This window comes from Colossoma macropomum, unplaced genomic scaffold (assembly GCF_904425465.1).
Source record: "Colossoma macropomum unplaced genomic scaffold, Colossoma_macropomum, whole genome shotgun sequence".
Lineage (NCBI taxonomy): Eukaryota > Metazoa > Chordata > Actinopteri > Characiformes > Serrasalmidae > Colossoma > Colossoma macropomum.
In genome coordinates this window covers 23,500,268-23,523,592 of record NW_023494792.1, presented here as the reverse complement: position 1 = coordinate 23,523,592, position 23,325 = coordinate 23,500,268, and the positions used below count along the sequence as shown (strand labels likewise).

Sequence of the window (23,325 nt, the reverse complement as noted above, 5' to 3'; positions counted from 1 at the left end):
AAAAATGTCCATCCTTCCACTGCGAAAAGATAACTCTGTTACAGCCTGTTACTGTGCATGGGAAATAGATGAAATCTGACCACCTCAGAATCCAGACCTCAACATCACTGAATGTGTTTGGGATTACTTGGATCATGAAAAGCAGGAATTCTAGCTAAAAACTGAACTTTGGAGATGAGGAAAAATATCCCTGCAGATGTCTTTAGAAAACTGAAAAGAAGTCTCCCAAAAAGAATGCTTTATGAAACAAAAAAGAGACAAAAGATTTAATAAAGGCAAAGTAAAGGACACGTTGTAATATATAGAATATATTTTCAGTTGTTGAGGCTTTTATGTAATTTTTTGCTAAATATATGTTCTGCTGTTTTCCTGTTACATAAAATAAATAGCTTGTACTCTGCCTATTTTATAATATATATAGTACTATTGCAGTACTGTAAATTGTATCCATGTCAAAATAATGTACAATTGTAAATAAGTTCAGTACATCACTTCTTTCAGTGTGTAAATCTGCTATAGAATGTGCTCTGACATGGAGAGTATCTGTGTAAAATTTGTACACAGAAAAGAAAAAAGCTCAACTACACCACGCCAGGTCATCAGGTAGTGGTGTAATAGATAAGGTCTTGAGGTGGTGTGTGCAGCAATACTGTTGCTCTCCTAGCATTAGCAGTGAGGATTAGCCTGGTCACTTCTGTGATCTTTAATCTCCGTCCTGCTTTTTGCCTTTGAAACTAAGCCTGCTGACATTTTCGGCTAGTAGGAAGCTGGCTTTGTCTCTGACTTCCTAATGTGATCTTGTTTGACAGCTTTTGCAGGTGCCATACGCGTATGTGTGTGTGGTATGTGTGATTGAGCCCGGTCGCAGGCCTTAAAGCCTGTCGCTGGCCTTTTCACGTGGAGGTTTTAGAACACACTGCCTCTTTCCATCACTGAGGTCCTCTGGACTTTGATGTCACCCAAGCCTGAGCCATGCATGCCTTGGCAGAGCTGAGTTCCACAACCCTGAGTTTAGATAAAGGCACTGTGTTATGCTCCGTTCTTATATTGCCGCAAGGCTGCAATGTTCAGTGTCATTGGCCCAGGAGCCAACAGTGGCAACATCCAAAATGCAGTCTGGAGCCATAGCTTCATCTCATCACAACAGTCATCACTGGAAAGTTTCAGTCAGCGTGACCCACACCAGAGCTTCATGGGTTCAGCTTTTACTCTTTGGGCATCCACTTTGAATTTGGAGTCTGTGTATAAGAGGCATTCTCCTTCTTAATGTAACTCAGCTGGAGAGATACCTAAGCACTCTGATGAGGCTTTAGCCCAAGCTCACTGTCTAACTCAGCTTAATATCCTCAAGTATCTGTTTTAAAGTTGTTTTCCCTTATTCTTTCCTGTTGTGACCCGCTAAGATAGCTTGGTTACGTTTCTGATGTTTCAGCTACTGTCAGTCATTGGGAGTATAGTGGGAGCCTTTGGGATGCTCCAAAGGTGCTGGTTTCTAAAAAAAAAATGCAATGGCACAAGGTTCTGAGTGAACTACTGCGGGCTTAATGTTTTATACTTGTCATGTAACCTACACTCTGGAGAACTAGCTACCTATAATATGAGGGGGCAAAAGCATTGTATTTACTTAAAACAATAGCACCAGTAACTCTATTGTTGTATACATGCATCCAAACTATGGGAGGCCTGTGGTCTGACTGGGAGCTGGCCGAGTCTCGTGCTCAGTGCCTCAATGACACTGCCTCAAAGGTTTGAAACAAACTCTGTGTTTCTAGTTGGTGACTGGACTGCAGACTAGAGGATAGGATCCTTCATGTGACCAACCTGCCATTGTGCCCATGGGAAATGCACCTCACCCTTACTGCCCTAGGTGGTGCTGCTCTGCTTGGTGACACTGTGCTACTCCCAGTCAGGGAGTTGTTAAGCAGCAAAATGACATTTTTTTGTTGCACAATTTACCATAAAGTATAAATTCTAACCTATATCAGAGCGCATGGTAAATGAATAATTTCAATTGCATGTTTACTTTACTCTATTTGATTGAAAATGTGTGGCATAATTAAGTCAAATGCATACAACAATTTTTTTTAAAGTATTGCATTGCATATCCCATATAAGAAAGAACCTTTGCTTGCATAGAGCAAGAGTCTGTCCGCTGTGTCCATTACCTGTCAGACATTACTTAAGAACTACTGTCTGGTCTTAATGACCAGACATTGTGAAAACCTGGAGCCCTTCTTCCTTAGTACACATTAAGCAACATCATTGTTTCATTATGTCAGTGTGGCATATTTAGCCAAAGGCTGACTTTCATCTGCAGTCCTTGTAGTTTTCATCTCCTCCCCACTCCTGCTTTAATCAGCGGATTGGAGTAGCTAGTCTGATCCACCCATCATCAGACCCAATAATCCAATGGTGCTGAGTGTTTGTCTGAGATTATATCCTGCCTTCTTCAAAACGTTTGGCTAATGTCCTAGACTGGCTCCAGCTCACAACATTCTCCAAACAACTTCAGCACACCATGAAAGGGAGTCACTCGTTTGCCTACTGAGCAGAATTCTTTACACAGGAGTTTTGGAGGCCCAAATGCCTTCACACCGGTGCAGGGGGTTTATTCTCATTTAATACAAAAGATTTCACACATTCTAATTACTGTCCTTCAAACACGATTGTGACTAAAAATTGACTGTAATGCTAATATAGCTGTTGTGTATTGTGATTTTTTTTACCCGTAGAACCCATAGTTAACCCATAGAAGTCGTAGTTATCACCAGCAATAATTAAAACATGTTTTAATTTGGTATTAAAAATTTCTCACTCATTGGAACAAGCTGAGAAATCCTGTCAATAGTGGAGATTCTAAACTTGCAATCAATATCATATTTGTGTTTGTACACAGAAGAAGAGCTGTTTATTAAAAAATCTTTGTTTTTTCCATGTTTTTTTTTTTTGGCTTGACATTAAAAAAATGGAAAACATCAGACGCGTAAACTCAAACTTGTTAATATAGAATGTAAATCAATAGTAATTAATTACATAAGTATGTAATTAATAAATAATAATCATGTTTTTACATTTAACTAGCATAGCAAAATGACAGTAATAAAGACTTAGAGTTAATCTCCCTGCCTTTATCAGCAATTATTCATTTCTCCTCTGCTTTCCCAGAATCATGAGTCACTTTGATGCTCTACAGATTACTAAAATGACATAAATTGATTTTCACGGCTGTCTTTTATATTAGCATCCCACCCACAGGCACATCAAGGGAATTCTAAGAATTCCTTGTAGCTGGAGTTGCCAGCACACACAGCAGACATGCTCACTCAGCGCTGCCCCAGGTGCCTTTAAAACATTACAGGGCCTTCAGTTACACAGGCTTTTAAGTGTGTCTTTAAGTATATCCACTTTAAAAGGACTTCATATCTGTCTTATGAATTCTTTTGGACCAAATAAGCATGCTTATTTGTCCTTGTTTACCACTGCAAGAGAACAATTCCTAATTGTGCTCTCATCAACTTTCTAACAAAATGTCTTTTGAAAAGATATGCTTGAGGCATTGAAATATGTTGTGGGCTCCTGCTTTTAAGATAATGGGTCACATCCATCAAGCCCTGCGGAGCTGCGTTTAGGTCTTTACAAAAGTATTTACAAAATAAGTAAATTGCAGCCTATCGCAGATGCCATCAGTCACCGGCTGTTGGTCGGCATGTGTTCTGTATGTGTGACGTAATTTACCTGAATGCTGCTGTATTTCTTCTTCTTCTTTTTCTTTTTACACATACTCACTCATTAGTGTGTAATAACAAGCAGGCTGTTCTCCTCGCCCAGAAGCTGCTGTCATTTTATTGCAGAGCCTCATTCAGATGATAAAAGATTTGCCCCAAGTACAGCAGTGGAGTGCAAATTAGTGCAGTCGCTGCCATTTTACAGCCTCTTTTGCTCTCTGGGATAGTTTCTGCTGAGAGCTTTAGTCTCCACATGATGTACTTAAAGCAGCAGCTCACTCTTCTACCTCCAGTCTACCTGTCACAGTCTACGGCCCATGTGGTCCTCCCCCCCTCCACTTATATAAGGCTTTTCACGTTCGCTAGGAAAAAAAGACCTCATTCGAAGCCACTAAAAAGTCTACTTTACCTGCATATAAACAGGTGAAAAAAAGTCTTTCCTGGCAGGCTGTAGCCAGTGGGGAACAAGCCAGGAAAGCTGTTTTAGCTTCATCGAAAATTGCTGCCCTTTGGCAGGGTGCAGTATACACAAAACAAATGTCTACTTTTAATCTAACAAGTCTTTTTCCTCCTTCATCTCTCTCTCTCTCTCACTCTCACTCTCTTTCTCTCTCACACTCTTTCTCTCTCTCTCTCACAATCTTTCTCTTGCTTGCTCACTCTGTCTTTTTCTCAGTCTCTGTTGTTTGGTCCTATCTTCCTTAAGACGGCTGCTCTCTGTGGTGCTTTCTCTCTCTCTCTCTCTCTCTCTCTTTCTTGCTCTCTCTCTGTCTCTCTCTTTTTTTCTCTCTCTCTCTTTCATCACTGATACTACCTCTTTATCTCACTTTCCCAACACTGGTGCTGGCTAACTCTCAACACTGGTGCTGTGTCTCTCTCTCATCACTGACGCTGTCTCTCTATCTCACCCCCCCAACATGTGCTGTCTCTTATTCTCTTTCTCTCTCTCTCTCTCTCTCTCTCTCTCTCTCTCTTTCTCTCTCAACCCTGCTGCTGTCTATCTTACTTTGAACACAAGTGTTGTCTCTCTGTCTCACTCTCTCAACACTGGTGCCGCCTGTCTTTTTTTCAACACTGACATTATCTCTGTCTCACTGTCCCAATATTTGTCTTTTTCTGAACTCTAGTGCTGTCTCTCTTTCTGTTATCACTGGCGTTGTCTTTCTGCCTCGCTCTCCCAACACTGATGCTGTTTCTGTCTGGTGCTGTGTCCCTCTCTCTCTCAGCACTGGTGCTGTCTCTCTCTTTAAACACTGGTCCTGTCTTTCTCTTCCAGCACTGGCACTGCGCACTTCTAACAAAGATGAGAACACAGAAGGCTCCCTCCACATCTGCGGCGCATGAGTCTGCTCTGGGAATATTCCGCATTTATTCCATGTCACCATTGAGGAAATTCACTTCCTCCAAGACTGCTCTTGGCTCCTTTTCTGGGAGCATTGTCTTTTGCTATTTCATTCTCATGGGTCTCCTTTTGTTAGAAGTTTATCCAGTTGACATAAAAAATAAATTGCATCATTTCTCTTGTGGTTTTAATTTAACACAAAAGCGTTTTTTTTCCTTATTAATGAACGTTATCATATGTTTTTTATTTTGCTATCGGAGGCATTCATGCAGTCAGCCTGATTTTAATAACCACAACCAGAATTGCTATCCATATTAATCAATAAGATCAGTTAGTTCATCAGATAGTGTCTTCAGCAAGTATGTGTGTGTGTGTGTGTGTATGTGTGTGTGTGTGTGTGTGTGTGAGAGAGGGAGAGAGAGCTCTCCATGTGCGACGTCTGTCTGTCTAACTTTTGATGAGTTTTTCTGGCAGGCGTTATGCTCTGGGTGTGTGCTGAGCAATAGACTAGCACAGCACATATGGACCAACTCAGCTCTCTGCCCTGCACATAATTAGAGAAAACTGCATTCTCCTTTCAGAAAACACTGGAGGAGAGGGGAGTTCACCCTGAATTTGGAGATGAAGAATGGCCTTTTGCTCCACACTGACAAGATGTGAGCAGTTTGAAAATTAAAGTCCCCCGGACGTAGCATTCATCGGCCTTGTCACTGACAGCCAGTGAGTGCAAACGTGTTGATTTAGTATCATCACTATTGCAACCATGTTTAAACACAGAACAACAAAATCTTCTCAAACAACTGGACTGGTACATGCTTTACAGAAAGATTTTTTTTTCCACGTTTACTTTTACAGTGTAGCACATATCCCTTAATCAGCCCCTTCTGTTGAGCAAGGTAGCAATAACACTTTCAGAAAGTGGTCAAGGTAGCAATAACACACTCAAAGGCTCCTGTTCTCCGATTAAATAACCTCAAGGGTGAAGTCCTGTCACTTAAAAGATAAACTGCCTATGTTTCTCAAAAGGAGAGTAGTCATTACATCAAGTTTTAGTCTAAAAACCCTGAAACTTATAATGTTAAGGTTAATTAACTTTCTAATAGTAAGATAGTAAGATCCATTTATACTCACTCTTGTGATGTTTAGCAGATGTTTTTTCCAAAAGGTTTTATCAGTCCGCCAGGATAATTTCTGAGCTTTTTAGTAAAATATAACTCTGTAGTTTTATCCTGATCTCCAGGTAGTCTCTCAGAAGTGGCACTTTGGTTAGCTTACAGCCAGGGAAGATATCGCAGCAGCTGTAAACTTGCTTGAAGTCTGTCTGGACTAGCCGAGAACTTCTGCTCCTACTTGTACAGCAAGTTGAATTTTCAAAATATATATACACGAGGTTGAGCCCCGCTGCTGACATCACTAGAAAGTCATCATCACTGCCTCACAGTAATACAAAACATGCTGCATATGCAATTAGAGGATGCACTTACTCACACACTCCCCCTCCTTTGCATGCGCGCACACACACAGTTACATACCCACAGACACAAATGCACACTTACATTGTGGGTTGTTTCTAATGCCATCCCAAAAGAACCTGTTGTGTGTGAGTTTTCCCTTTTTAAAGCAAAAAATCACATTGGTATGTTTTTATGTGTTTCACACCACACACATGCATGCACACACACATTTTTCCCAGAAGGCTGCCCCACCACATCACTGGGGTGCTCCAGTATGAACACCCCCCCACAGCCTAGACCTGATATTCCACACGACAAATGACTGTTATTACAGAGGCTTAAATGCTACATAAACTGTGTCTGGGGCGCATTAATATTATCATTTAAAAGCCAAACATGAAAAAAATAAAACGCGGAGAGACAGTTGCGTCCGGCTCTTTCTGTTTTGTCTCTCTGTGAGGAGAAACAGTGTGCAGCCATGGTGCTAATTAACCCCTTAAAGTCTACAGAATCATTGGTGGATCCAATCCCTCACTAGAGTTTAACCCTTAGAAGTTGCAGTTAATGTTACATACATGATGACTAATGCAGATACATTTATAAAACGATTCTTGTAAAAAGGATAGTTCCAGTCCTAAAATCTAATTGCCTGAGTCACATTTGAAGCCATGGTAAAATACTTAATATATGCCCACCTACCGCCTGGCAACAGTTGAATTCTGTATTACAGTGCCAAGTCACTACAAATCCTTCTGTTGCTATTGGGATAACCAGTGTGCCCTATGTAGGTTTGTCCAGGACGGAATTGTGACATGTGGCTGAATCCCAAATGGTTAAACACTGTTTGGGGGCAGGATCCAGTATTTTAATTCTGTGGCAGCAGTAACATACTCTGAACAAATTACATTTATTGGTGACAGATTTGTTTATCTTGGTTAATGCTAATAATGACTTATTACTAATAATAATTTATAATAATTATATATGTTGTTATATTTTATGTTGTCCACCATTTTATAAAAGCAATTGAGGCAGTGCATTACAGTGATTTTATCACAGGTAAGGAGGTCTTAGGTACTATGCCAACCCAAGACTCGAGATAAAATCATTGTAACGCATCACCTCTTGTGGCTTATTGCTTTATTTAACCCTTAGTAAGTCACTGTTATTATTACATGCATGGTGCAATTCCGTATTAGTTATTTCTCCCTCAATTCATTGAAAAATGCAGAGAAATTCTTTTAATCTTTTGGTTGATATTTTGTGTTTGTGAATAGAAAATAATTTATTATGATTTGATTTCAACAAAGAGGTATTGTGTGTATATTCTTGTTTTGTTATTTTTTGCCATTGAAACGGCAGACTCAAATCTATCAGTACGGCATGTAAATCGAATAACAGAACTCACTATGTAATTAAATGTGTAATTATGTAATTATGTTTGAATTATATAGTAAAATGGAAATATTAGCTCTCAGCACCTAAAGATTGAGAGGTTAAAAGATAAGCCATTAAAGAGAGATTCCTGCTTTTTTTCCCTTCAGGGCAAGCTGCAGTGAGAGGGAGCCCGTGCTCCAGAGCCACAGCAGTGGTCAGCTGGCTCTAATGCAAGTCCACAGCAAAAGCGCGTGTTGCTCCAGTTCCCAGCCCCAACGTCTGGGCTGGGGCTGCTCTATGTTTAGCTGCGGATGCTGCTAGTGGTTTGGGCTTTACGCACAGCTCTGAGCTTTTTGCTCACTTGCACCACTGTTCTCCCACTGCAGTGCATTTCCGGAGCCCTCCACTATGACCTTACTGTCCCTCTTTTGCATGTCACTCAGAATAAACATTGTTTGATCACTTGGGAGCTGCTCAAAAGGCTAAAAATCGGAGGCTAAAAATACCAGACTGGCTGTCATAGGCTTATGGGTCTGTAGGTGTACAGGCTATCACTTGTGAAAAGCTGTTGATCTGTACTGATTTAAATGGTGATTATTTGTGGTTCATTTAGAAGTCACCTGAAAAAAGAGGAAATTAACAGTTTGACGATTAGCTGCTGTGAAGCTGAAGCTTTGCTGAGATGAGAATAGAGGATTATGATTAAACTTCTCACTGAGCAAGGTACCATTTTGGGTGCCATAAAAGAGCAGTAGAAAATTGGTGCTTGTAAGATGGTGAGTAAGTATCAGCTTATACTTTCTGTGTACTATTTTTAGATGTGGATGTAGATTTGTAAGATGTCAACACCACAGTGTGTTTTATATATTGCCAAGTGGAAGCACAATATATAGTAGTATCACAGTACTAGAATTTTTTCCATATTGTGCAGCCCTAAGATGCAGGACTGCCACATTGATACATGCTCCCCGTGGGTCAGTGATTTCCAACCATGGTCCTTGAGTACCCCTGCTATATATATTCCTGTATATGTCAGTGTTTTTTCTTGCTCCAACACACCTGATCCAGCTAATCAACTAATTAACAAGCTCTTCCTGCGATGAAGTGATAGTGTTCATAGAAAATACTAAAATATGTAGGACAGAGTTAGTCCAGGACCACTGCTTTAGGAATCACATGATTGTATTTTCACATATCTAAAGCTAGCCTGATTGAGACAGCTGAAGCCTGGAGAGCACAATACACTGGTCTCTCCATTTTGCCACCCAAATAAATTATCAGTCATGCTGGGCTTGAACTTGGCACGTTCAGTTCAGGCCTATAATAAATAGAAATGCATTTGGGGAGATTTCTGGAGGAGTCTGTAGGCCAAGGGTATCCAGACTTATCCGTAAAGGGCTGGTGTGGCTGTAGGTTTTCATTCCAAACAGGCAGGAGCACACCCGATTCTCTTTGTTTGATTAGTTGGTCTCAGTCTTGAAGCAGTTGATCATGTGTTCTCTTGCTTTGTACCACACTGGTCCTTTACAGATAAGATTTAGCACCATCTGCTCTAGGCCTTGAGCTTTAATGTATAAGATTCTGTCTTTCTTATTCGTTCACAGGTCGTACACCTCTCTCTCCCACAGGCTTTTGCCTCTTCATTCCTTTTTATCCTGTTTGCTGTAACTTATAGAGCTTTTTGTTCTTGATATATTAAAAGAGAGTCAATGATATTTAAAGCATTAAATGGTTTGCTTGCTCCCTGGTTTGAGTATAAAATGTCAGAAGTGACAGTTTTAGGAAGGATTGCCTCAAACCCACTTAACAATTTTTATCTGCAGCTATCATGTGTGAATAGCTAATACAATCTGTAGATGTTAACTTGTAATATGTAACCTTGTCCATGTTTTGTCATTTATGATATGATCTCACTTTTGTAGTATTTTAGATGAGCTTCCGTTTTTGTCATTTAGAAAACAATCAAATGCATTTATTGAATGCAACTAAAAAGGCAGCCCCTTAAATTGTTACGCAGCCTGGCAGAAATATTGCGCTCTGGCCCCACGCCTTTCTATTTGGACACATTTAGGCAAGGTTGTAAATTAGCACCAGGTATGTTACAGTCAAATATGTTCATGATGGTATGTAGTAGGCACTTGCATGCACTGCCTTGACTTGAAGGCTGAAAATTATGGAAGCATGTTCTTTTGCGCTGAGGCATCTGGCATGGATTTGAGACAGATCAGTTGAACTTGGAGATTTCTCAGGTTTGTTTCTGGTGCCCCTGAGCCAGCGTCTACCCCGGTGTGAGCTCAGAGCTGCTGAAGCATGCTGCTCTCGCTCAGAGCTGTGTGGTCCTTCTGCAGTGCCAGCCTTTTGCCTCTGCTATCCCATCAGCCTCCACGTCTGTGCTGCCCATCTCTTAAACCTCCTGCTTTGAAGTTAAGCTTTGACAACTTCCTTCACTTCCTGACACCCCTTCACCCCTTCTTGGCAGCAGTGAATGGAGTTGGCAGTCAATGCATATATATATATATATATATATATATATATATATATATATATATATATACACTCTTCTGTTTGCTTTTGTGATTTTGACCTGGAGGTCATTCGAATTCCTGAGCCCTTTTTTCCTACTTGGAGGTAAATGACTGTGGTTTCTCTAGTGTGCAGGTATTTTTCTACTCATACCAGTCATCCTACCTCAAACGTGTTGCTTCTCTTTGAAGGGTTGAAAAAAGAAGATGGATAGTATGAGGTCAGTCCAGTGCCTGGCCTCACATGTTCCCCTTCTCCGCTGTCCAACAGAAATGCTGGACACTCAGCGCTCGTTCCTATTAATCACACACTTCCAGGGAAAGTGTGTGAGCAAGTTTTTCGCTTGGCTGGCACTGTATGGGCACCCAACTCAAGTTTTCTTTGGGATTATCTCCTGCTATTTGAGCTTTCTCGAGTTCTGTAGTACGAGTTAATTAACGGTTGTCACTCACAACATGCCGCATGTTTGTGGCGGTTACTATGGAAATTGACAGGTCCCTCAGTGTTTTGCCGCATTGTAACCCATTTGGTCTGACGCAAAGCAAACTTGACTGTGTTTATATGATTACATAATAATTTGTAGAGACTGAATGAGTGACAAAGTAGATGGAGTGAATGTTAATTGGCTGGTTCTTCTAATCAGCCTCTCCTGGATGTTTGCATCATCCAGACTGAGATAGCGTCATTTGATGCTTGAGACAACGTCTTCAGAAAAAGGAAGACAAACGCAGCAAGGGTAGTCATAGTGGTGTGATGCGTGTGTAATGGCAGAATGTGTGGGCGTGAGTAGATTATGTCTGTGCAGGGGCAGGAAGTGTGTGGATGTGTGTGTGTTTGAGCGTCTGTAATAGCAGGGCGGGGTCGTTAAGACCACCTGGTGTGGGCCGATTGGATGTGTTTCTCCTGGGCCGGCCAGGACCTGAGCGTCGTTCCAGCTTCCTTTTCTCCAGATTAATGTTCAGCTAAGTCTTACTGAGGTTCCCTTGTTCAGAGTGAGCTGAGGCGCTGGGTGGGTCCACTCCCTCTGCCAATCTATGAGCATGACAGGGAGAGAAACTACATCAACAATAATAACATGTATTGGCCCAGTTTTGGAAGGGAAGCACGAAAAATACCTCTCAAATCTCACCTGAATTCCATCCAGAATCCAACTTCTTCCCACACGCTGAAAGTTAGAGGTTTAAGTCATGGCATTGCATCTGATGTGTTTAGCGTTGCTGTCATATCAAAATTCTTAGCTTCATTTTTTACTTCTTTTTTAAACATTATTATTTAAGCATGCCAGCTGCCTGAGGATTTCATGATAATCAGCATTTAATGGCGAATGAACCAGTATTACCAAAATTACCTATAAATGTAAAATTTGTAAAATCTCATTGAATTAACATACATTAAAATGACATTCTTCTCTTATTGTTTCATAAATATGAGGTTTTCTTATGACATCCTACGTTGTGTTATCTTCATGTTAATGTTTTATCAATGTTTTTATCCTCCAGAGCCAGAGATTTGTTACAGATTAGTGGCCAGGAATTATTTTCATGCTACAGACTTTAATGAAATATCCGCTACGTCTGACTCCATCTCGACTCAAAGTAACAGAGTAAACACAGGAAAAGACCTGAGGTAGAGAACGGTCAGATCCAAGTGGACAAGTCGACAAGATAATGCATGGAGAGACATGAAAACGCCAGAGAAGCTTGTTAGCTAGATTTGATCTTACTCATCAAAGCTGTGCAAATGGCTGAGTGAAAATGCAATCTGGTCTTTATTTAAAGAGCCCTGCCTTTATTAAGGAATCATAAGAGCAGAATTGTACTGTAAAAATGCTTCCACATGTGTGCATAGTTTGTTGTGGAGACTGAGAGTTGAACTAGACAGATATGGAACGTATTTGAGTGAATATACAATAAGGCTCTTTTAAGGAGTCTTAAGCCCAGAATTAATGCCGGTTTGTGCTAATTGAATTAAACCGAGATGCTCCTGATTATTTCAGGCCCACTTCAAAGAGGAAGTTGTCGCTTCATATGTGTGTAAATCCCTGTGAAACACAAATTACAGTGTAGTGGGGGAAAAAAAAACAGTTATATTACAGCAAATGCGTCTTTGAATGTCTTACTTGCTGGTTGAGTGAAGGTGTGGCACCATGCAGTATGCTTTAAAACCTTATTCCATTAGTTCTACCTCTAGTTCATTTTTAATTTGAGAATATTTTCATCATTATTTCATATTTATGTATTAAGTGGGACAGTCTTTCTCACATAGTTCAAAGATATTTCATGACTTCATCACTGCAAATCATAACTGGATAGTTAACTGGAACAGTTTTCCAAAAAAGATGAGCTGCTAAACCACATTAAGATAGCCCTACTAAGAACAACATGTAGGATTTTTGATTTATCAGTTCCTATAAAATACAGATAAATTAGCTGCAAACATTAGCTAGCATCATTAGACACTGGCAAATACGTTTTTCAAAATATGTAGCACAAACGCCTTGGCTGTTCAAATGGAAATGGATGATCACTCAATGTCTGTGTGTTTGCTCCGGAGCCTCGGAGCAGTGTCAGATTCCAAAAACAAAGCTAATACCTTTGATCCAAAATCTGCAGTGGTTTGGTTTAAAAGATTTACAGTACCATATACGCTTTCATTTTATTCCTTGCCTATTTAAATCGATTATTGGTAGTGTCATGTACTGTAAAAAATGTTTAATCAGTTTAACCTAGATAATACTATAGAAATACTATAAAATAAGCAATTTAACGGGTAAACACTTTGAATGAAATAATGCAGAGCAAAAGCAGAACAAAAGCAGTAATTTACAACAGTTTAGACCTCCAGAGCACTCCTCTCCTGTTCCACTTTTTACAGTGTATTAGAGCTGCTTCAGCTCATCGACATTGTCGATAATGACGACAATAAAAAATTGCTGGCAACGAATCATGTTATCAGTTAGTTGGCTTGATGACTTTTGCATCTTTTACATCACATGAGCGAACTAGGGAAATACAGATAGTGGAGACATACATTACAGGTTCGTGCTCAACCCAAAAAAACATCAAAAACTGTGACTTTCTTCACTTTAACATAATCTAAAAAGAGTGTTTCCTGTATGATATGTAAAACCAAGCTCAGTAGACACAGCAGTTCAACTGCCAGTTGTCAGAATTGGCTTAATGAGCTGCATTTTGAAACTATTAACTATATGGTTATATATTTTTTTAAATCTGGGTTTTAGCTTCCTGTCCACATGAAAACAGAGCTTTAGGTCACTGAGATTTTTTTAAAACTCTATTTTCAATATTTCGGTATTTTCAGTAAATATTTTAAAACCAACATCACACTTCTGGTAATATCCGGTGTGATAAGCAGGCTTTAGGTCTCTGTGTCTGACATGGCTGATGACTGGACTGTTAGAGTGGGATCTGCAATAGAAAATTTCTTGACATGATGTTATCAACCACACAAGCTATTTATTTTTGCTTTTTAATGAGAGGAAAAATACAGAAAATCAGCCTTGGACTGACATGTAAGATTAATTTTTTTGTTCCTTTATTGTTTCTGTACTTCAGTTTTCAGGAGCAAAGCAGAGAATATGTTACTCTCACATCGATAAAAACCCTTTTTAGGAAATATGAATAAGAAGACAGGATAAAACAGTAAATCCTTGTATTTTTAGTTTGTTTATTGAAACATTATTGCCAGATTACCATCTGCAGGCTTTCATTTTCTGGCTGATTAGTAAATCAAAGTCATAATGTACCAACTAATCAATAATGAAAAGAGTCATTTGTTGTAGCCTTGCAGAGTGTGCATGATGAATGTGTGAATAAATGAAGGGAAGAATGTAATAATGTGAAATGTGGATGCATTACATTTCTGTTGAGTTTTAATCTTTATAGTTTAAGCTACCATCAGGAATTGGTGAAAGGTTGCATTGACACGCAGGAAAAGTGCTGAGGTAATTGACAGAGGGTATGGCAAACGCATACTGTACGCTTTTTATTGGAGCATTGGCGTTATTCAGCCTCTCTTGCTGCAGTCCTAAAACCCGCTTGCCAATAGCTGTGATTCCTGATTGGGGTTTAAATAAACAGTCCTTAATGAGAACGAGCTGCCGAGGCTCTTTAATGATTGTAGGTGGTTGTACTTTGTCAGACATTTCTCCCACTTCTATCTGATGTTTCATGGATGGAACTGGGGCGGCAATCCCACATGCTAATTTGAAGAAATAGTGTGTTTTTTTTTTAATGTTCATAGTTTACAGCTGATTCCCAGCATCTTATATCCCTCCTGAGTCAGGGGGTTTAAGAGAAAACTCACAGTTGATCCTCTCTGTCAAGTCTCATAGCACTTTGTGAAGAGTTTGTAAATTCAGTCATGGTATGAACATTCCTCTCCATATTTAGTGCACTCTTGAGTTTCGGTTATACAAAAACAACGTTCAGTGCCAGATTCTGGTTCTAGATTTTGCTTACCATAAAAAAATGACATGAAATTGAAATAGCTTTACAAACTTCTTAATGTACAGAGAGACACATAGCCATACTCACACATATAAACATGCACTGGTAAAGATTAAAAGCAAAGAATCTGTAATTAATTTGCGGTGTTCACCCCTTCTATTAATAGTCGTGTGATGTGTCTGATTTGCTTTGTGTGGCAAGAAATCAAGTGTGGAATATGAGCCCAAGAGAAGCTTTTGATGTTGGGCCAAGCAAACAGCTCCAACAGTGTAGAATTATAAATTTCACTGGCCTGCCTCTCTCTGTCTCTCTCTCGTGCTCTTTCTCTCTCTCTCTCTCATGTTCTTTCTCTCCCTCTCTCTCTCTCTCTCTCTCTCTCTCTCTCTCTCTCTCTAGGTTTATTGGCACAGCTACCCAGTGCTAACAAATTAATGTTAAAATAAACATTCTCAGAGATGATAAACCACAGTGGCAGCTAGTTTATGTGCTGTTTTCAGAACAAAACAACAACAGCAAAGAGCCTTGTTTTAATAACTGACCATTTTGCTGCCTGGCCTCTTTGACTTTCCTTTTGTCTTTTCCACTCTTTACTCAAGACCAGCGTTATAAGAGGGGTTTTCTCTGTCAGGACTGGCGGTGTTTGGCCTGTGCACTGCACATTGCTGTGTTCTCTGCCACTCTCCTTATTCTCTCTCGGAGCCGTGCTGCGGGACAGCTTCCTTAGTGGCCTCTTAAGTCCCAATTTCAACTGGAAAACTCCATCTCTGCCTGGCGCCTTCCTTCGTGGCCCAGCTCCTGCTTGGCCGTCCCCTGAAGAGTGGAATAAAAGGGGCTGGAATTACAGAATGCTGCTCGGAGCCTAATCTCCCCGGACACCTCCATGCATGGAAACTACTAACTACTCTAAACCAGTGCAAGAAAAACAGCACCTTACACTGTAAAGTCACTGTAAACACTGCAAGGAGTGGCTGGAGTTTGGATCTGTAGGTTACATGCATCCCAGTTATATGTGGAAGGGGTTCTATTAAGGATCATCACAACTGTACCTTTACTTTCTTTACCTTCAAAGCAAATTACCACTAATGTTGAACTTAATGCTGTTGTATTGATAGACATTAAAACTGACATGACAAAAAAATCAATAACTTTAGTTAAACGTGTGCGGTCATGGTTTGGTTGAAACAAAATGATGTCACTCTATGAGTCACTCATTTACAGAGGAGCCCTGCTTATGTTTAGGGAAAGTCCTGTACTTACGTCTATGCTATTTATCCTTTAGATGTTTTTTTAAGATTAGCTAACTGCAAAGCCCAAATGACAGTCTGAATTAAAACTGTAAATGCCAAATCACAGGTTGAATATATATTCTGTAAACTGACTCCTTTGCTCTCAGAACAAACTAAATATTTTGTGTCATGGATTCAACAAGGTGCTGGAAACATACCTTAGAGATTCTGGTCTTTGTTGACATGATTGCGTCATGTAATTGCTGCAGATTTGTCAGCTGTACATCTCTCCTGTCTACCACATATCAAAGGTGAATTCAGATCTGGTGACTGGGGAGGTCACCTAAGTACACCAAACTTGATTGTCATGTTAATGGAATCGGTATGGATATGACTTGTGCTTTGTGACAAGGTGCTTTATCATGCTGTAAGTAGATTTTGGCCACAAGTGAATACACATGGTCAGCAACAATACTCAGATAGACTGTGGCAGTCAAACGATACTCGACTGGTATTAGGGGGCCCAGTAGGTGTCCAGAAAACAAGAAATCTGTGCCCAGAAATCTGTATGTTGCTGCAGAAATCAAGATTCATCAGACCAGGTGACATTTTTGTAATCTTGAACTGTCCAGTTTTAAGGAGATGCTTTTCTCATCAAAACCATTTGAAAGAGAGGTTGTTTGAGATGCCTTCCTGTTAACTTGAACAAGTCTGGCCATTCTCCTCTGACCTTTCTTATCCACAAGGCGTTTCCACTCGTAGAACTGTTGCTCACTGAATGTTTTTTTGCTTTTCGCACTATTCTGTATAGGCCCTAGAGACTGTTGTGTATGCAAATCTTTACTGTAAAACCAAACTGTATATGTGCTGAGTTTAAAATGTACAGGATAATGATAAATAAGCCCACACACAGTTATAAATGGTAACAAATAAAATGTAACCTATGACTAAGAAAAAATATTATTATTATTATTATTATTATTATTATTATTATTGACTTATTGTGACATCAATAATAACAATAACAATGCAGTAGCATTCAAAGCAAGTAATACATTACCGCTAGTACTAGATACCCATCCCACAGACTACAGTGAATGACTTTGTGACATTCTGATGAAATTTAACTAAATAATATTTTTGGGGTGATACTTCAGTGGGGGCTTTTTACCACTTGTCATATATTTTAACAACTTTTCTTGTACAATTGAATATAAATGCATAGCTCACTATTATGCAATAACAAAAAATTAGACAAGCTGGCCCCAAAAAGTCTCTTGGGCAATAGATCACAGGCGTGCTGTGCATTTAGAGATCCAGATGAAATTTCAGAATTGATTAGAACATAGCTGTTCTGTAAGTTTGTCGAGATTAGATTGGCCCCATCATTTGATCAGAAGATAAAAAAGTGGGGGACATATAACACCTGGGGACTTTTTCCTCCAAGTTCCCATACAAAAGTCAGACCACCCTTCATTTATTTCATTTTCAGTCAAAATGGCCATTAAGTACCTCATTTATTTTTCAGGAGATCTTTCTGAGGAGACTAGATATAAAATAATCCACTTGCAAAAGGAACTGTAAAGTCAAAAAGCAGGAGTTTTTAAAACTGGGATTCAAAACATTATTAAAGATACAAAGAAAATTGGACTCCAAACGTTTAAGACTTGGTAGATCGCCAAAACTGTCACCATCAGGTAAACAGCACTTAATCTTAAAGACACAAGACAAAATCTAGCTCCACTCTTACTTCAGGTCTGAAAAATCATCCACTGTGAGGAGACATCTCAATGCTACGGGTCTGAAAGGATGTGTAGCTGTCAAGAAGCTGTTATTGAGAAAAGGAAAAAAAGGGACAAAGAAAAACTGCAAAGCAAACAAAGAAGGTGCTTCTCAGAACAATGGACTGACCACCCCAGAGTCCAGACCTCAGCGTCACTGTATGTGTTTGGGATTACTTGGATCATTAGAAGCAGAAAATGCAACCAAGTTCTAAGACTGAGCTTTGGAGGTCGGGAGAAAAAATCCTGTAAATTTCTTTGGAAAAAGTAATTTTGTTGAGGGTTCTGTGTAATTGTCTGTTATTTGTTTCCTCTTTTTTTCCTGAGGCTGAAATCTTGTACATAATGGCCATATTGACTGGAAATTCAAATAAATTAAGGGTGGTCTCTGACTTTTACACAGTACTGAATATGTACGCATTTGTGTGTTTGAAGTGCATAATTCACGTAAGGATGCGTACACAGACGCTTCGAGCTACGCAGACGGGGTTTCACACTTAGGTGCGTTCAAAAATGTGTCTCTACGCATTTCATAACGCGATGCAAGTGCGAGCTGCATTCTGAGTGTTACAGCAAGGGGCGCTAAAACAACAGCCAAGCCTGACCAAGCGGTCTTATACCGTCATTGTGCTTTCTCAACTGCCATAGCAGATGAGCAGTTGAGTCTCACGCAAAGATGGCATAAAAATATGATTAATTAACGCATTTCCATTCCAAGAGAAGACGTAAAGCAGCTCACTCTCTTCTACTGCTGTTGAGGCTGTTGGAATAACAGTAGATCCCTCTCTGATTTGTACTCTATCGGCCCCTTCAGTACTGAGTGTTTTAACTGCCACAGCAACGTAAGAACATACGGTAAGTTTGTACAGAAGGACCAAGCGTTTGCAGTGCGTTGGCCGAGCGCTGTCATTTGTGTTCGCGTCCTTGCGTAAAGTATGTTTCGGGCCTTAAGCCACTGTTATAGTACACAAATTTTACCCTGATTTTAGCCCTGATTCTCTGTCTAGCTGAGTCGGTGCTGGTTGCCTCTAGTCTGCAAATTTTGGGCCAGTCAGAATATAGCAAAAATGTTTTATTTTTTTGTCCTGGCTCTGAGCATAACCTAGTGGTATATACAAGTTAGTCACTCAATCTGAATGGACTCCTCCAGCAGCCAAAGCAACTGAGCATGCAAAAGAACATAATACAGCAAGTAAAACAAAAGAAAAATGGCAAAAGACTCAAATGTGCAGTAATTTTTTTTTATTAACTGAGTTTAATGGTGTGAGTACAACCAAATGCTTGCACATCTAAACCCCCCCACCCTAATCACATCTTTACATCCATTACCATCACTTAAATCTGTTTACCTGTTGCCTCATTACTATTTCAGTGCAAATGGCGGTGAAAGAGGCAGCAAAAGCAAGCCACGTCATGCTTGCTTATTTGTGTCTCCTAGTGATGGAAGAATGTGTGTGTTCACTTGGGTTGGGCAATATGATAGTAATACAGTGTACCATGGTACATAAAAAGAATGATGATATTTAAAAATTATGGTATTTCAAAATTAAAATGTGTCAAATTTAAATTTACATTTTAGTGGGCTCACTGATTGGTGGTGTGGGAGCTCATCAGTAGGTGGCACTAACAGAAAAAAGGAGGAAATCAGAGCCATGAAAAACCTCAGAAAAACTAAGCATGATAGCAGCCAGAGCCGGTTTAAGAGGAGCCTGGCCTCTTCATATTTCCCTTATTTTATGAAAAACCTGACTGCAAAATGCCAGAGGGCGCCTGCGAGTGAGTTCTCAGTGAGTGGGGGTAAATGGAGCTAAACAGCTAAAAACAAAATGTTAAAATCATTTCTAATCACTTGATATTAGAAAGTAGAATGATGTATTTCACTGAAACAGCAAAGAAAACTTACCTGTATGTTTCCTTTTTTTCTATGGAAAACAGGTTTTGGGCAGTAGGGCGTTATAAACTTACATGAGGTTTTAAACTCTTATAACACATTACAGAGTAGTTCTTCTCACTACAAGTTCTCTGTAGCATCTCAGCCATGGCAAAGTGCTTCACGTACCAGTTACTTGACTTTGCACTATCCTCTAAATGTTTGCACCTTCCTCTAAACTGGTGTGCTGTCCTCTAAACAGGTGTCATTCATTCGTTAGCAACAACCAAGCCTGTGCTGTGGCACGTCTCTCTCAAACACCACAGAACAGGTTTAATTTTGGCTTAATGTTACTCTACTTTTACTCTCTCAAACACTTTTGTCATCTAAATTTGTGTCAACAGAGCACCAGTTTTTGCAGTCAAACCTGTACTGTGATGGGTGGCACCGTTTGGGTCTGTAGCCTGCTTCCTAAGCTAACGTTAACATAGCCTATCAGGTTACAGATCGAAACACCATAGAACAGGTTTAATTTCGGCTTTCTGTCCCTTCAACGGTTGCTCGACTTCATTTTCTCAGATTTCAATCATTTTCTTAAATCATCTAAACTTGTGTCAGTGCTTTAGTTAGCCAGAATTGAACATGTTCTGTGGTGGGCAGAGCTGTTAGCATGCTAGCAAAGTTAACGCTTATCAGCTCCTCTCACCTAATTAACACCACTATTTAACCTTTATCAATTGTTTGATCGATTGTTAGACATTTATTGAATGATGGCTTGAAAATTGTACATTGTGTTCACTTATTTAAGTGGCCTGTGAGAGTTTTGAGGTATTAAAAAAAGGGGATACTGTCCAAACCTAGTGTTCATGCAAGTTCAGTGAGTTCAGCTCAGTTCAGCAACAACTTAAAGAGTAACTAAACCCCACTACTTTCAGCTAACTCTACCCCTGGTTCAACTGTGAAAAATCCAAACGTAAATCCTTACGTTCTGCAAGCTGTTCATGGCATTTAGCGGTGTTGCATCTGATTCAGTTCCCACTGAAATTCACATTTGCCTTCATAAATTGAACTCTTGGGTGCTCGCGTATAACCATAAGTGAAATGGTTCTTCAGATTCATTGAGAATGTGTTGTAAATGGTTGAAAGGGGTTCCATAAAGGACCACAAAGTGTTCTTCTGCTGACATCATAACAATGGCACTACCCTTTTCGGTGCTATATAGAAGCTTTTTCAAAAAGGTTCTATATAGAACCAAATTCAATACATTCTCCATCTATCTGAAGAGGCATTTCACCATACAAAGAACCATTTAATCATGCAAATGGTTCTGTGAGTGCTCAAGGTTCCATATAGAACCATTGTCTTCACTAAAGAACGTTTGAAGAGCAACTTTTTTAAAGATTGTATATTATGATTAATACCATAGTTATTGTTATCACTGCAGTCATTTTTGCTGTCAAATCCCTTCTTGTTGCAAGTACATACACATTATTTTGGAATTAAATTAGGTATGTATATATAACATACACGTCAATATGTGATGAGTTGTTCCGCCCAACCAGAACAAAGCAATTGTTCAACAATTTGCTCATACAGTGTGATAATGTAGTTGCTGCAAGGCTAATTTTACATTGACATGTGCATGGCCCTTTTTGTATGATTGTATGTTTACTGTCAGCACTCTCATTTTTGGGCAAGTGTGTGAGTGATCAGTTAGTGATATCAACATTGTGTTGCTATGCAACATAACACTCGTCCAGACTGATAGCTGTGTCTCAGCGTGACGTGGACTGCTGATGCTGATGTTTACATGGCGAAGGGTATAGATGGGGGCGTACAGACAGTGGTGAGGGTGCGGACAGGAGCGTGTGTGTCTAAGTAACGACGCTCAGACGTTTTTAGTCAGTGTGTGTGAGAGAGAGAGAGTAGTTGGTGCTTGTGTGATGAGTTTTTAGATGGTGTGTATGTGAAAAGAGGGGAATCCCTCAGGGCCAGACAGGCTGTATTGGATAATACCATAATGACAGAGTAAACTCTCTACGAGGCCAAGAGAACACCACAAACGCAGAGCCCAGACCAGCCGCTATCTGTGTGTGTGTGCTGTGGTTGATGTTTCACAGCTCTGAACATTTCACGGTGTCTTTTGCTGGTCTGTATTTCCACAGTAAGGCAGCGTGCCCCCTCACTGACGCACACACTCTTTCCCCATGGCCCGGCAACTCTGGCTGCTCTGGCTGTCTTGTACCAACTCTACTGTAAATGTCAACCCTGCTGAAATAGAATTAAATCCCTTCATACTGCTGGAGTAGAAGGGTCATGCTAAAATGATTCACACACCCTATGTTAACTACTAACTTCTGAAACTGACTGCAGATACGTTTAAATTTTGTACCATATGCCATCCTTTACTTATAGTCTTTGATTTGTATGTATGCTTCTTATGTAAGTTCCTCATCGTCAGATTGTTAGTCATTAAGGCAATCTCAGTGCAGATAGTGAAGGTGAATTAGAGAGCAGGAGCAAGCTGTCCAGAGCCAGCAAGGCTGCCCTGAAGGAGTAACAGAGACTCTTCCCCTCCATTACCTCATGTCAAATAATCCCTCTGGTAGTTCTGTGTACACCAACAAAACCTAGTTTTAGTATCAAAGCCAACAATAGATAATGAAAGGAATGAGAACCCTGCACCTAGAGATTGTGAGTTTGTACAATTTTTGTTTCCTACAATAGGCCACGGTGAAGAAGGCAACAGGTGCCACCACCCCAGGCCCAGCGCAAGCAGGGAAATAAGTTTAGTATTATACTGGCCACTTGAAGTACGTTAAGTACACCACTCAGTCCAGCAGTGACACTGGGATGTTTAAAAACTCCAGCAGCACTGCTGTGTCTGATCCACTTGTACCAGCGCAACACACACTAACACACCACCACCACTATGTCAGTGTCACTGCAGTGCTGAGAATGATCCACCACCCGCATAATACCAGCTCTGTGGTGGTCCTGTGGGGGTTCTAACTATTGAAGAACAGAGTAAAAAGGGCTAACAAAGTATGAAGAGAAACAAATGGACTACAATCTGTAATTGTAGAACCACAAAGTGCACATATAGGGTAAACGGAGCTGTTAAAATTGACGAAGAGTGTAGGTACAAGGTAGGTGGCCGGTTTGTGTATATTATACATATATAAAAATATACAGGCATAAAATAAATGTTTGTGAGGTAGACACATGGAAATATATTTATCTAGGTTCCATTTTGGAGCTGCTCTGTAATCTGAGGGATGCAGCTGCACTTTGTCACCATACTGCACAGCTACAGGCTAAGTGTATGCTCTGCTTGAAGTTTTACGTGTTAGCTTAGATTGTCTGACAAAGTTATAGGCTCAAACAGCAAATACCAAAACAAGTAATGAAAGTACAATTCAGGAACAGAAAAAAAGGAAGAGGTTAATTAAATTCAGTATTGAATGGATAGATTTGTAAAGAAAATGCTGCTTTGACTAGCATAGCCATGGAACATGCTAACGAGGACCCTACATATGCTTACTTGCTCTGGGCCCC

At 40.0% G+C, this 23,325-nt stretch overlaps 1 protein-coding gene across 1 annotated transcript in view; it reads right to left on the bottom strand.

Moving 5' to 3' along the window:
- The window catches only part of pthlha (parathyroid hormone-like hormone a), a 17,069-nt gene extending 10,523 nt beyond the window's left edge, over window positions 1–6,546 (bottom strand). Inside the window, exon 1 of the mRNA XM_036576614.1 lies at window positions 6,199–6,546. The gene's annotated coding sequence lies outside the window, so the exon portion shown is untranslated. The remainder of the gene's footprint in view (window positions 1–6,198) is intronic.
- Window positions 6,547–23,325: the final 16,779 nt, after the last annotated feature.